Here is a 14468-nt window from a genome sequence, read left to right on the forward strand (position 1 = left end):
ACAAGTTCTTCAAACAAGTCTTTGACGGTGTGGGCTCCATAGCTTTCACTGGTCCCGCCATTACCGCCACACCTCCACCACCGTCTCGGTGTTGCAGGCCCGAAAATGGCGTCCCCATTCCGAATCAGATTTCTCTGGGCTTTGGCTTTTTGTTTTTGTTTTTGTTAAATGGGTTTTTGCGCTTTCAAAGTGAATCGGAGTTTGGGGCAAAAAGTTTGTTCAAATCCAGGATCTTGCTCTGTGATTAAAACACAGATCTTTCATCTTCTTAGTTTAATCTCTTGATGTCTAGTTCATTCTCTCTCTTTTTTTTTAATTTTTTTTAATTTTCTGGGTTTGTGTTCTTGATTTGGGATTGTGTTCTTATTTATTGGGTTTGTGCTGGTTTTATTTTAATTTTTGGGTTTGTGTTTTGTGTTTGTTTTCACGTTTAATTCTTTGTTCGGGTTTAATCTAAAGTTTTTATTTATTGGGTTTGTGATTTTTGGATTTTAATTTTGTGTTCTTAGATCTGAGTTTGTGTTCTTATTGTTCTTGCTCAAGACACACTTCAATCTCAATTAATGTGATTTTTTATTTTTATTTCTGTTTTTTATTTTTTTATTTAATTAAAATCAATAAATTATTTTTTAAAATTTAAATGCTGACTTGGCATTTTTTAATAACAAAATAAAATTTTTTATTATTATTTTAATAATTCCATTTGCCACATAGGTCAGTGCCCTAACGGCACTGACGGAAAGGACTAAAACGGAAGACGTTTTTCTAAATAGGGACTAAAAGCGGTAAAAAAAAAACTTAGGGACCAAAATGGAAATCGCGTGAAAATGTAGGGACGAAAATGTGTTTTTCGCCAAAAAATAAACTCCATTTTATATCATTATTTTAAAAAACACTCATATCATACTATTTATTCTAAAAATTTACTTCAATTAAATATTAATTCTTCTATAATTTTTTTAATTATTTTCTTCACACTCCCTCCTCTCTAAAACCCTCTCAGTCACTCCTTATTTCCTTCACACTTTCTCTCCCTCTCTCTAGAATTCTCTCACTTGCTCCTTCTCTCTATGGGTGGCAAAATCGGACACGACCTGTGAATTCAACGTGACATGAAATTAGTAGATTATGGGTTGAGACTTAATAGGTTTACGTCATATTCGGATTAACAAGACTAATCCGTTTAATAAATGGGTTGAGTTAATGTCTATCACATGGAACTCGTTTAACCTGTCTGACCCGTTTAATTAAATGACATTTTACCAATATACCCTTCAAACCCTATGTATATAAATTTATTAGTTGTTGTGGTTTATTTTCTTTAACATATTATAATTGATTATTTGTGATATTGAGATATGCTTTAATTTTGAATAATTATTTGTAATGTAGTTACTCGTTAGTTTTGAATTTTATATTAAAAATATTTATTTGTTTGGCTTTTCATAATTCATATCAATTTGGTTAATACTAAAATTAGTTTTTTTTTTTTTTTTCATTTTGATAAAATTTGATAAACAGGTCGACACAATTGGCTCGTTTAATAAAAATGTTGTGTTAGGGTTAAGGAATTCTGACCCATCTAATAAACATTTCAGGTTAGGGTTGACCCATATAGTCGAATACCCATGAGTCGACACAACACAAACCCAACATGCGAACACGAATTGTCACCCCTTTTCTCTTAGAGACCCAACACAACCAAAAATCACCCAACAACCAACCACCATCAATGGATCAATTCACACCCATCATCAACCCACCATTAGCCCACCTATAATCAAGTAACCTTCATCAGCCTACCTATTATAGCAACCAACCACCATTAACCCACCCATCATCCGAGCAAAATCAATTAATCAACCCACCAAAAAATTTCATACCCATAGATTAGTCACCCACCAAGCAAGATTAAGGAATTATGAGTTCCTTTGAATTGTTTTTATTTTGATCTTGTGGTTGATCGACTAGGTGACCCATTTGTTTGGGTTTTTTTGGCTATAGATGAGGTTAGGTCAGGCAGTGGTTTTTTGGTTGGTTTAGGGTGGTAGAATGAAAGGGAAGAGGAAGAAATGAGGAAGGGATAACAAGGATTGAGAAAAACAAATCCAAGGAGAAGAGTAGGGATGACAATAGGGAGGGGTAAGGCCAAAGGATGGGATTTTCACCTAGACCTTGCATTGTTTTGTCTTGCCCAATCTCCACCCCTTGGGGCCCCGCTCTGCTTTGTAAAATAATACTTTGTATTAATTAGCCCCACAACTATTACAATATTTTTAATAAAACTTGTTTCATTAATATAAATATATTGGAAATTACAACTAAATTTATCCCATCAAATCAAAATAATTTTTAGCAATAATTAAATAATATTATCCAAGTGTTTAACAAAAGAAATATATTAATATCCATGCATTTAAATAAAGCTAGTATTGATTTTTTTTTATTAAATAGTAGATATTTAGGGTATAAAAATTTTACAATTATAATCCTTATCAACGCAGGTGGAGCGAGGTGAGGCTAAAATGTTTAAACCCATCCCCTCTCAGCCTTGTGGCAATGGCTAAAATCTCACCCCACCACTCATGCAAGGTGGGGAAAACCTACGCAGGGCGAAGCTGGGAGGGGCAGGCTAAGGTGGGGTGGGGCAAAATTGCCATCCCCAAAAAAGAGGAGTCTTGTATGAAGAGAGAGAGAGAGAAAGAGAGGAAAGAGTAAAGAGATCAAGGAAAAGAAGAATCTAGTGTGAAAAGAGAGGGAAAAAAAAAAGGAAAGAGACCAAGAGAGAGGAGGAATTTTGTAAGAAGAGAGAGAAAAAAATGAAATTAATTAAATAATTGATACACACCTATGGTAACTATGTGTGTGTGTATATATATACACATAATTACTGTAACAAACTTGTAAATATTCATATTTATACACTTACTGATGTGGGTAGTTTTTGGGCAAGAATGTATAAATTTAAGACTTTTTTTTCTATTATACAACCACTAATATGAATGCTCTAAGGGGATTGAAATAGGAGCATAACATGCAATAACTTTTAATGTCTAAAAAAAGTAACTTTCAATCTCAACCTTTAAATAAATAAAAAAAATTAAAAAATTAAAATGTGTCACGTAAAAAATTTTGTAAGAAAAATAGGAATAATTGCTCATGGTGCAATACCCAATTGACCTCAATCCTGTTTCTAGAATACAATCTTAGCATCCAAGTTGATGTTTCTAAACTGATAATAAGATGGCACATGTCTTTAAGAAAACAAGTCAATTTACTAAACACAAATAAATGAAAAAGACGATATTGCTAGTGAAAATTTTCTCAGTCCTACCTAGTCATGGCAAACAAGTTAAGTTGAGTAAAAAATGGTTAATCTTAAACGGGTTGAATATAGGTCAGATCAATGAGTTATTGGTTAAGTTCATGTTGGCATGTATTTTTTCACTTTTTTTTGGGGGGGGGGGGGGGGGGAGTTTTTCAGCTAGACAAGCATAGGTTGGAGCTTAAATGGAACCCCTAAAATGACCTAATTAATGTGCCCCAGCAAAAACTCAATTTTCTCTTTCGCTCTCTTAATCTATCTCTCCTCCCAATGGCGTCAACTTATACACACTAACAGCAACTAATCGCATCGCTACTTATGGATCCTGAGTGGTGCTTCTAAAGAGATGAATTTCGTGAAATGGGTGAGCCTAGATCTCTTTGAGATCAAGGCTTGTTTGCCTTGCAAGTCACAACTCAGTGAGTCACAAAACCCATCATTGTTGGCCTTGTAACTCAGTGAATTAGCGGTGAGAGAAAGAATATTAATGTTGGTGGAGGAGTCTAAAAGAATGAGTGGGTTTGAACTCGATGTGAAGTTTTAGATCTAGCCATTGACAAAGTGGATTATTAAAATAGAGATTGTGGGTTCTGGGTTTATGTTTTTTGGATTTGCTGATGATCAAAACTAGGAGCTACTTGTGGGTTCCAGGTTGTTCATCTTAGTGGGTTTGTTGTCTAATCTCTCTATATTGTTGTTTATTTCTGGGTTGTAAATTTGTGGGTTTGATTTTATTTTTTTGGATTTTATGTTCATCTAGCTCAGTGGGTTTATTGTTTGATCTTTGGGTTTGATGTTCATCTTAGTTTATGGTTTTCATGTTAGTTTACGGGTTTGATGGTCATCTCATTTTATGGGTTTAAGTAGCCTTTCTTATGTTTTTTTTTTTTTTTTTTAAAAAAAAAAATTGGGTTTCAATGCCATAGGACCTTAAGGAAAGAGTGATGAACTCTAATTATTAGATTATATACATCTCATCAAGCGATTCTGAATTGTTTTTGGGTTTTGATTGTTTCAAGTTTTTGTTTGGATTTTATTATCTTCTTCATATGGCTTTTTTCTCAAGAAACAAACAGTGTGCTAGCTTCATGTTTGACAAAGAATGATAGCGGGGTATTTTAGTCTTTCAACTCAACAAGTGTCACATGAGATATGTATGACTTGGCTTTCTGTCAAACTTAACTGGCAAATAAAAAGTGGGGTGCTAAGTGTTGCATGAGCAATAGTTTAGGGGGTAAGTGTACATTCTTATAGTTTAAGGGTAAGTGTAAATTCTCATAGTTTAGGGGGATAAAGTGTAATTTCCCAAAAAACTATCCAATCTAATTATCTAACCTATGAATACCCCTAGTTTTAGTAACTACATTATGCCTTCAATGACTCATTTTCTTGGTTTCCAAATACCAACAACCAAATTGACGCAAACCTAGCTAAATCAAGAAGCTGGTTTGTTTTTACTTTGTTTCAAATACGAAGAATGGGTTTGAATCCTTCGTCAAACTAGAAGATATATTACAAGATCTAGCACCCCTAATACTTTACCACCTTAAACTATGCATCAGATTACACTTTGCACCCTAAACTATCACACTTTGCATCCTGGAATTACTTTTACTGTTATGTTTGACAGAATGCTACTGCACATGACAAACACATGCATTTTGCTAAGGTGGAACAAACTTAAAAAACTGAAACACCCTTCTTCAAAATTAATTAAAACAAAAATCAAATTTTTTTCCACATTTGAATTTGGGGAAGAGGCTGGCACGCACGTGAGACAAGGAGAGAGATTTGGAAAAAATTGGCCTTCGTTTTAATTGATTTTGAAAAAGGGTGTTTCAGTCTTTTAAGTTTATTCCACCTAAACAAAATGCATGTGCTTGTCACATGCAATAGCATTTTGTCAAACATAATAGCAAAGTTACACCAGGGTGCAAAGTGTGATAGTTTAGGATGGAAAGTGTGCATTCGAATAGTTTAGGATGCAAAGTATAATTTGGTGAATAGTTTAAGGTGGTAAAGTATAATTTCCCTCAAAATTTAACATCTTTTTGAGATGTTGGAATTACTAGTTATTGCACACAACATAGGGGCGGCGCTATGTTGTAGTCAGGGGGTTCAAATGAACCTCCTGGCCCGAAAATTTATATATATATATATATATATATATATTATATTTTTATAAAAAAAAAAAAAAAAAATTGTTTTGAACCCCCTGTAATACAAATTTGCACACCCTCACCTTCAAACTTGACCCTTTTTTTTAAAGCCCAGCTTAAACTTCGAAAAAAATGTCCAATAGAAAATTTTGGTCTTTAATCTCAGAAATAAACCCATAAATCAAATTTTGAAAAATCATAAATAAAATAAAAGGCGAAATAAAACCTAAGAATTTGTTGCTACATAGCCTCCAAAGTCTCCCAATATCATTCTTCACTCTCCAAACCCAAAGGAAAAAGGCTGCCTCGACTTCACACACACAAAACCTACCACTATGTAGCCCTACAATCTGCCGCTACCTAGACTGTTCCTAATCTCAGTAATCTGCCGCCATTGCCACTTAATCGCCGCAACATAGCCCCATGATCTGGTGCAGCCTAGATTGTCCCTAATCTACCCCTATTGCCACTTAATCGCCACTTGATCTGTCGCCACTTGATCTGGTTTTTTAGCTCTCTCTTTCAATTTTTCTTTCACTGTGAGAGTTGTGTTTATAGTATTTTGACTCTCTGTCTTCTTAATCGCCACCTCCATATGTGTATATATATATATCTCAGTCTCTCTCTCTATGTCTCTGACTCTCTGTATTCTTATCTTTGCTTTGTCTTTGCCTCTTTGCTCATGTGTCTTCTTCGAAGTTCCATCTCTCACTCACATGTCTTGCCATATATATGACTCTATGTGTGTGGTCCTGTTAGGAGTGGGGGGGGGGGGGGGGGGAGGGGGTGAGGTTTAATGGGTTATAGTGTTTTAATTTTTTAATTGAGTTTTGAGTCATTGGCAATAGCTTTTTTTTTCAATGTGTAGTAACTGTTACTGTAAGTGTTTGTATTGTTTTGATATAAAGTTTTGAGTTATGAGTTTGTCTTTTGCACTTTGAATATTTGACTAAATTTGAGACTTGTGAGAGGTTGTTGGCTATGTGAGTGGGTCAATACATTAACACTAAAGGACAATAAAAATATAAGACATTTAAATAATTGTAAACTTATAAAGAATTGCAAAAAAATCACTTAACAACAATAATTAATATGTTTAACGTATTAGAAAAAAATATGTCAAATGAACTTATAGTTTATTTTTTATTGTTTTCTAGTATTATGGACAAATTTATAATAAAAAAAACCCCGTAGGCCGCAAGATTCATCTCCTACCCAAGATTCATCTCTTACTCAACATTCATCTTCTAAGCATGGTCATGTTGACGTGAACAATCTTCCTTTGGACCTTGGGCAATGAAAAAATATTTTATTTTATCATCCTAATGATCAAGATGAAAATAAGAAGATATTATTTTTTTTAAAAAAAAAAAAAAAAAAAAAAAAAAAAAAAAAAAAAACTTTGTCAATCTCATAAACACGATTTTCTTCAAACAAAATTTGGTGGACTTATGCGTCAATTTAATCCTATATGGTTTAAAGAGTATGGAAGTTGGTTGGAATATAGTATTGAAAAGGATGCTGCATATTGTTTATATTGTTATCTATTTAGACAAGATGTTGGTATGCAATCTGGAAGTGATAGTTTTGTGACAAAGGGATTCAATAGTTGGAATAAGAAAAGAAAGCTAGACCTATATGTTGGAGGTGTTAATAGTGCCCATAACCAAGCTCTTAAGAATGGTGAAAATCTAATGAAGCAAAACCAACACATTCAAAGTGTTTTTGTTAAGTAGTCAAATCAAGATAAGATTGAATATCAGACTCAATTAAATGCAATAGTTGATTGCTTAAGATTCCTTTTGCATCGAGCGTTAGCTTTTCATGGTCATGATGAATTTGATAATTCAAGTGATAAAGGAAATTTCCTTGACCTTCTACAATTTTTGGCAAATCATAATGATGTTATTAATGAAGTGTTGCAGAAAACTCCAAAAACCAACAAGCTAACCTATCCTAATATTCAAAAAGACATTGTAAATGCAGCTACATATAAAACTACCAATTCCATTATTGAAGATCTTGACAGTGGGTTCTTTTCAATTTTAGTTGATGAGTCCTGTGATATCTCAATAAAAGAACAAATGGCTATTGTTTTGCGTTATGTGGATAAAAAGGGAATTGTTACAAAGTGATTTCTTGGAATTGTACATGTAGCCTCCACTTTGTCTCTAAAAGCTGCAATTGAATTTTTATTCTGTAAGTATGAATTGAGTTTACCAAGACTACGTGGGCAAGGTTATGATGGGGCCAATAACATGCAAGGTGAATTCAATGGTCTTAAAATTTTAATTCTAAAGGAGAATAAATCAGCATTTTATGTCAATTGCTTTGCTTATCAACTTCAATTGACTCTTGTAGCTGTTGCTAACAAGCATACTAATATTGCTGAATTTTTAAGCTTTTTTAGCAAAATAATAACTATTGTTGGAGTCTCTTGTTAAAAACGAGAATTTTTACAAAACGCACAACTTGCCAAAATTCAAGAAGCATTAAACTTGGGTGAATTTGAAAGTGGGCAAGATTTAAACCAAGAGACAAATCTTAAACATGCTGGTGATAGACATTGGGGATCACATATAGGACAATCCTCAACTTAATTTTGATGTTCTCTTCCACAGTTGATGTACTTGAGATGATTCAAAAGGATAGTCTATTCTCTGAGCAAAGAGTTGAAGCTCAATCTTTTTTAAGGTTAATTCTATCTTTTGAATTTTCCTTTACTTTACACTTGATGAAAAATATTTTGGAGATCACAAATGAGTTGTCAATAGCATTGCAAAAGAAAAATCAAGATATTGTAAATGCTATGACACTTGGCAGGGTGTCTAAGCAATGATTGCAGATGATGAGAGACGATGAATGGGAAGCTCTATTGACTAAAGTATCCTCATTTTGTAGCAAACATGATATTCCTATCTTGAACATGGATGAAATATTTGTAGTTGGTGTGAGGCCACGACGCAACGCCCCACAAATTACAAATTTACATCACTATTGTGTTGATCTATTCTTTGAAGTCATAGATTTGCAACTTCAAGAGCTTAACAATCGTTTTCCAGAGGCGACTACTAAGTTGCTACTTTGTATGGCTTGCTTGAATCCAAGTGATTCGTTTTTGGCTATTGATATAAAAAAAAATTGACATGTCTTGCAAATTTCTATCCATCTGATTTTTCTGAGACAGATGTATTGGCACTTGATAATCAGCTTCAGACTTACGTTGTTGATATATGCTCCAATGATGAGTTTTTAGAGCTTAAAGGAATTGGGGAACTTGCTAGAAAGATGGTGGAGACAAATAAGAATGTTATATATCCACTAGTATATTTTCTTGTAAAGTTAGTTTTGACTCATCTTGTTGTGACTACAACAATGAAAAGGAGTTTTTCAGCATTGAAATATCTCAAGAATGAACTACACAATCGAATGGGGGATCAGTGGATGAATGATTGTTTAACTATATACATTGAAAAAGATATAGCTTGTAGGATTGATAATAAATCTATCATGCAATGGATTCAAAATATGAAACCTTGTAGAAGACAATTGTAGAATTTCATGTTTTTTTTTTTTATGATATTGATATACTCAAGTCTCTTTTGTTTTAGATTTTATATAATTTATGTTTCTTATTGACAACTTCTGGACAAAAATCCTAGAGCCATCTCTGGTCACTATCTGAGATGACCATGATGCCTAGTTTGTTTGTTTCTCTCGGTGCCACAAACTCTTGATAGGTTTGTCTTATTATATTGGTGTCAGTGTTCTACTTCTACATGCAATATATACCACTATAGATGTGACTCATTTGGAGAAGTGGAAAATACTAGTTGCAGCAAACATTGTAGTGAGTCTAGTGACAAAGAAAATCTACCATAAGACTTTTGTTATTTATTATTTTTTTTTTTTTGTAATTTTCAAAAATTTAGGCTTGGGGTATTTATTTTCTTGATTTAAAGGTCCATTTAATGCTTCTCTGACTAAATTAGAATCCAATTATAGTAGAATATTAATTAGAATCTATTTTAGAATATATTCTCTTGGCAATCAAGTTTTACAAAGTCTTTAAATTGGCCTCAATCCTATAAACAAATTTTATGTTCAATTTTCATTTTAATAAAAATATAGACTTAGTTTCCCTTTTTCTCTAGTAGATTCTAGATTATTTATCCTTGTGAATTCAAGAAACTTTCGTGGATTCAATGTTATTTTCTTGAAATAGACATTTATTGCTTCTTATGGTTTTTGCCATGCGTCAATTGATATCAAAGTCTTATCCTTACCCCAGTTTGATGGTTAACATACCAACAATAGCAATTTCGGTGAAGATAATCACAAAGGAGTCCTTATAAGGGACATATTCCTTCAATTTTATTAGGCTATAGATTGACTTTAGTTAAATCAACCAATTACCGAAGTTGATTAACATATTAGTCCAAATTAAATACAAATTCAATTAAGGCATAAGCAAATAACCAAAATAAATTAAGTGCAATGAAAAATAAGTTAGACACGGCAATTTGATCACAATAGGGAAAATTCTCGCAAGCAAAACCCTATTAGTGAAGTTTAGGTCATCACTTCCAAAAAACCAACTAACAAGAATAGAGATTGCAAGTACAATGAATCTTACCTAAAGTACCTTCTTACAGTAGAACCTACTAATCTATAATGAAGCTCAGCTCCAATCTTTAATTGGACTACTTCTTGTAACAAATTTCTCCTTTGCACAAATCTCCTATTTTGTGACTGATAGTACAACAACCTCTTTGATAGTTGTAGAATTGCAGTGTTCTTCAAATCATGACTTTGATGAACTAGTAGCAGCTTGGTACAAAAATTTAGGCGCACAAACGCTGTAGCAACTTTTATGCGTGTCTCTATCCCTATGATGTCAACAACCATAAAATATGTCTTTTATATATATTGGAACTCTAGTGCACAAATCCCAAAAAGGCCAAGTCATTGTCGGTTGAAACAAAAAATTACTATTCAATTTTCCCAAGGTTCGATAGATTGAGAGATGTCAAGATAGGCATCAAGAATCATTTATTCTCAATAGATCAATAGGTATTGAGCCAAGTATCAAGACCACTTTTGTAAGCAATTTTGTGACTTTAACCACTTGTTGTACTTCTTGAACATGTTGGGATTTGTGAAGTCAAGTTATGTTCAAATTTGGTTGATAACTCAACCTGACCCAAATAATGTTGAAAAAATTTTGGCCCGTTTTGTAGCCCACAGTGAATCCTGTGTGCAGGATGTAGAAAATGCAATTTTGGTGATTAGGGTTTGTTGTTGTAGTTTTTAAGAGAGGAAAAAAACTGTACTGCCACACATGTATTTTTTTCCTGATAATAGTGAAATCTCTACAACTCCGTGAACGTAGGCAAATTGCCGAACCACGTAAATACTATCTTGTCCATGTGATTATTTTTCTTTGGCGTATGTTTTCCCTATTTTTATTTCTCACAGGTTTGGAAATTTCAGGTTAATTCCCTTCAACTGGTATCAGAGCCTAAGGTTAGGTTTGAGTGGGAGCAATGGCAGAGGAAGTAGGAAAGGCGTCTAGAATAGAAAAGTTCGATGGCACAGACTTTGGATTCTAGAGGATGCAAATCGAAGATTATCTTTATGGATAGAAGTTGCATCTACCACTTCTAGGGGAAAAACCTAAGACTATAAAGGCTGAGTAATGGGCTCTTCTTGACAAACAAGTACTAGGAGTTATCAGGTTATCTCTATTTAGGTCTATTGCACACAATATTGTAAAGGAGAAGATCACAACAGATCTGATGAAGGCTTTGTCTGGTATGTATGAAAAGCTGCCAACAAACAACAAGGTGCATCTGATGAAAAAACTATTCAATTTGAAGATGGCAGAGAATGCATCAGTAGCACAACATCTGAATGAATTTAACACTATCACAAATAAATTGTCGTCTGTAGAAATTGATTTTAATGATGAAATCCTTACACTGATCATTTTGGCTTTTTTGCCAAATAGTTGGAAGGCAATGAAGATGGTAATAAGCAATTCTATAGGAAAGGAAAAGCTGAAGTACAATGACATACGAGATTTAATTCCGGCTGAGAAGATTTGCAGGAAAGATGTAGGTGAAACCTCAAGATCTGGTTTTACCCTAAACCTTGAGACAAGAGGCAGAAGTAATGATAGAAATTCTAATTGGGGCAAATCAAAATTTAGAAATTCTAATCGGAATAGAAGTAAATCTAGATTAGGCTAACAAGTACAATACTGAAACTGTGGGAAAACGGGTCACTTTAGGAGGCAATGCAAAGTCCTAAAAAGAAGAATGAAGATGATTCTGCTAATATTGTAATAGAAGAGGTATGGGATGCATTACTTCTTACAATAGACAGTCCAATTGATGATTGGGTTTTGGACTCAGGAGTTTCATTTCATACCACTTCACACTGAGAAATCATACAAAACTATGTTGCAAGTGATTTTGATAAGGTGTATTTGGCTGATGGTACAACCTTGGATGTTGTAGGTATGGGAAACGTTTATATATTGTTGCCCAATGAGTCTGTTTGGTTACTAGAGAAGGTTCAACATATTCCTGACTTGAGGAGGAACCTGATTTCTGTTGGACGACTTGATGATGAAGGGCATGCAATACTATTTGTTGGTGGTACTTGGAAGGTTATAAAGGGAGCCAGAGTATTGGCTCGTGGAAAAAAAACTGGTACTCTATATATGACCTCAAGTCCAAGAAACACAATTGCAGTTACTGAAGTAAGTACTAATACAAGCCTATAGCACCACAAACTTGGTCACATGAGTGAGAAAGGGATGAATATGCTGCTGTCAAGAGGAAAACTACTAGAATTGAAGTCCATTGATTTTGACATGTGTGAAAGCTGCATCTTAGGAAAGCAGAAAAATGTGAGCTTCTTGAAAATTGGCAGGACATCGAAGGCTGAAAAATTGGAGTTAGTACACACTGATTTGTGAGGTCTTCTCTGGTTGCATCTTTTGGAGGTTCAAGGTACTACATCACTTTCATTGATGACTCAAGCAAAAAAGTATGGGTTTATTTTCTGAAAAATAAATCTGATGTATTTGAAACTTTTAAGAAGTGGAAGATCATGTTGAGACAGAAACAGGTTTGAAAGTAAAATGTTTGAAGTCAGATAATGAAGGAGAGTACATAGATGAAGGGTTTAGTGAGTATTGTACTGCACAAGGAATTAGGATGGAGAAGACCATTCCTAGGACACCATAGCAGAATTGTGTGGTTGAGCGCATGAATAGAACTTTCAATGAGTGTGCTAGGAGTATGAGGTTACATGCTGGACTACCAAAACTTTCTGGACTGATGCTATTAGCATTGCAGCTTACCTTATAAACCGAGGACCATTAGTTCTCATGGAGTTCAGACTTTCTAAGGAGGTTTGGAGTGGTAAAGAGGTAAAATTTTCACATTTAAAAGTTTTTTGTTGTGTTTATTATGTTCATATTGATTCTGATGCTCGTAGTAAATATGATGCAAAGTCTAAAATATGTTTTTTCATTAGTTATGGTGATGAGAAATTTGGCTATAGGTTTTAGGATGAACAAAACAGGAAAATCATCAGAAGTAGAAATGTGATATTTAATGAACAAGTTATGTACAAGGACAGGTCAACTGTAGTGTCAAATGTTATAGAGATTGATCAAAAGAAATCTGAGTTTGTCAACTTAGATGAATTGACTGAAAGTACTGTCCAAAAAAGGGGTGAAAAAGATAAAGAGAATGTAGATTCACAGGTAGATCAGAGTACATCTGTAGCTGAAGTTTGTAGATCTTCCAGGAACATTAGACCTCCACAGCGTTATTCACCCACTCTAAATTATCTTTTGTTGATCGATGGTGGTGAGCCAGAGTGCTATGAAGAAGCCTTGTAGGATGAAAATTCAAACAAGTGGGAGTTAACCATGAAGGATGAGATAGATTCCTTGTTAGGGAATCAGACATGGGAATTGAAACTGAACAGCCAGTACAAAAGAAGGCTTTGCACAACAAGTGGGTATACAGAATAGAGGATGAGCATGTTAGCAGCAAGCGTTACAAGGCCAGATTAGTTATCAAAGGGTTCCAGCAAAAGAAGAGCATTGACTACTCAGAGATATTTTCTCCAGTTATGAAGATGTCAACCATTAGACTGGTATTAGGAATGATGGCTGCAGAAAACTTACATCTTGAGCAATTAGATGTGAAGACGGCATTCCTTTATGGTGACTTGGAGAAAGACATTTACATGATTCAGCCAGAAGAGTTCATTGTTCAGGGACAAGAGAATCTAGTCTGCAAATTGAGAAAGAGCTTGTATGGCCTAAAACAAGTTCCAAGATAGTGGTACAAGAAATTTGACAATTTCATGCATAGAATTGGGTTCAAAAGATGTGAAGCTAATCACTGTTGCTATGTTAAGTTCTTTGACAATTCTTATATCATTTTACTGTTATATGTGGATGATATACTCATTACAGGGTCTAGCATTGAGAAGATTAATAATCTAAAGAAGTAATTGTCAAAACAGTTTGCAATGAAGGATTTGGAAGCTGCAAAGCAAATCCTTGGTATGAGAATCATTAGAGACAAGGCTAATGGTACATTAAAGTTTCACAGTCAAAGTATGTGAAGAAATTTTTCAGCAGGTCCAACATGAATGAAGCTAAACCAGTAAGCACACCGTTGGGCAATCATTTCAAACTAAGCAAAGAATAGTCACCGAAGACAGAAGAAGAAATGGACCATATGAGCAAGGTGCCCTATGCCTCAGCTATTGACAGTTTGATGTATGTTATGGTGTGTATAAGGCCAGACATTGCACATGCAGTGGGAGTTGTGAACAGATTCATAAGTAAGCTAGGAAATCAACATTGGGAGGCAGTAAAATGGATTCTAAGATATCTGAATCGTTCATCAGATACATGTTTTTGCTTTATAGGTGCAAGTTTGAAACTGCAG

This window comes from Quercus lobata, chromosome 1, assembly GCF_001633185.2.
Source record: "Quercus lobata isolate SW786 chromosome 1, ValleyOak3.0 Primary Assembly, whole genome shotgun sequence".
Classification (NCBI taxonomy): Eukaryota; Viridiplantae; Streptophyta; class Magnoliopsida; order Fagales; family Fagaceae; genus Quercus; species Quercus lobata.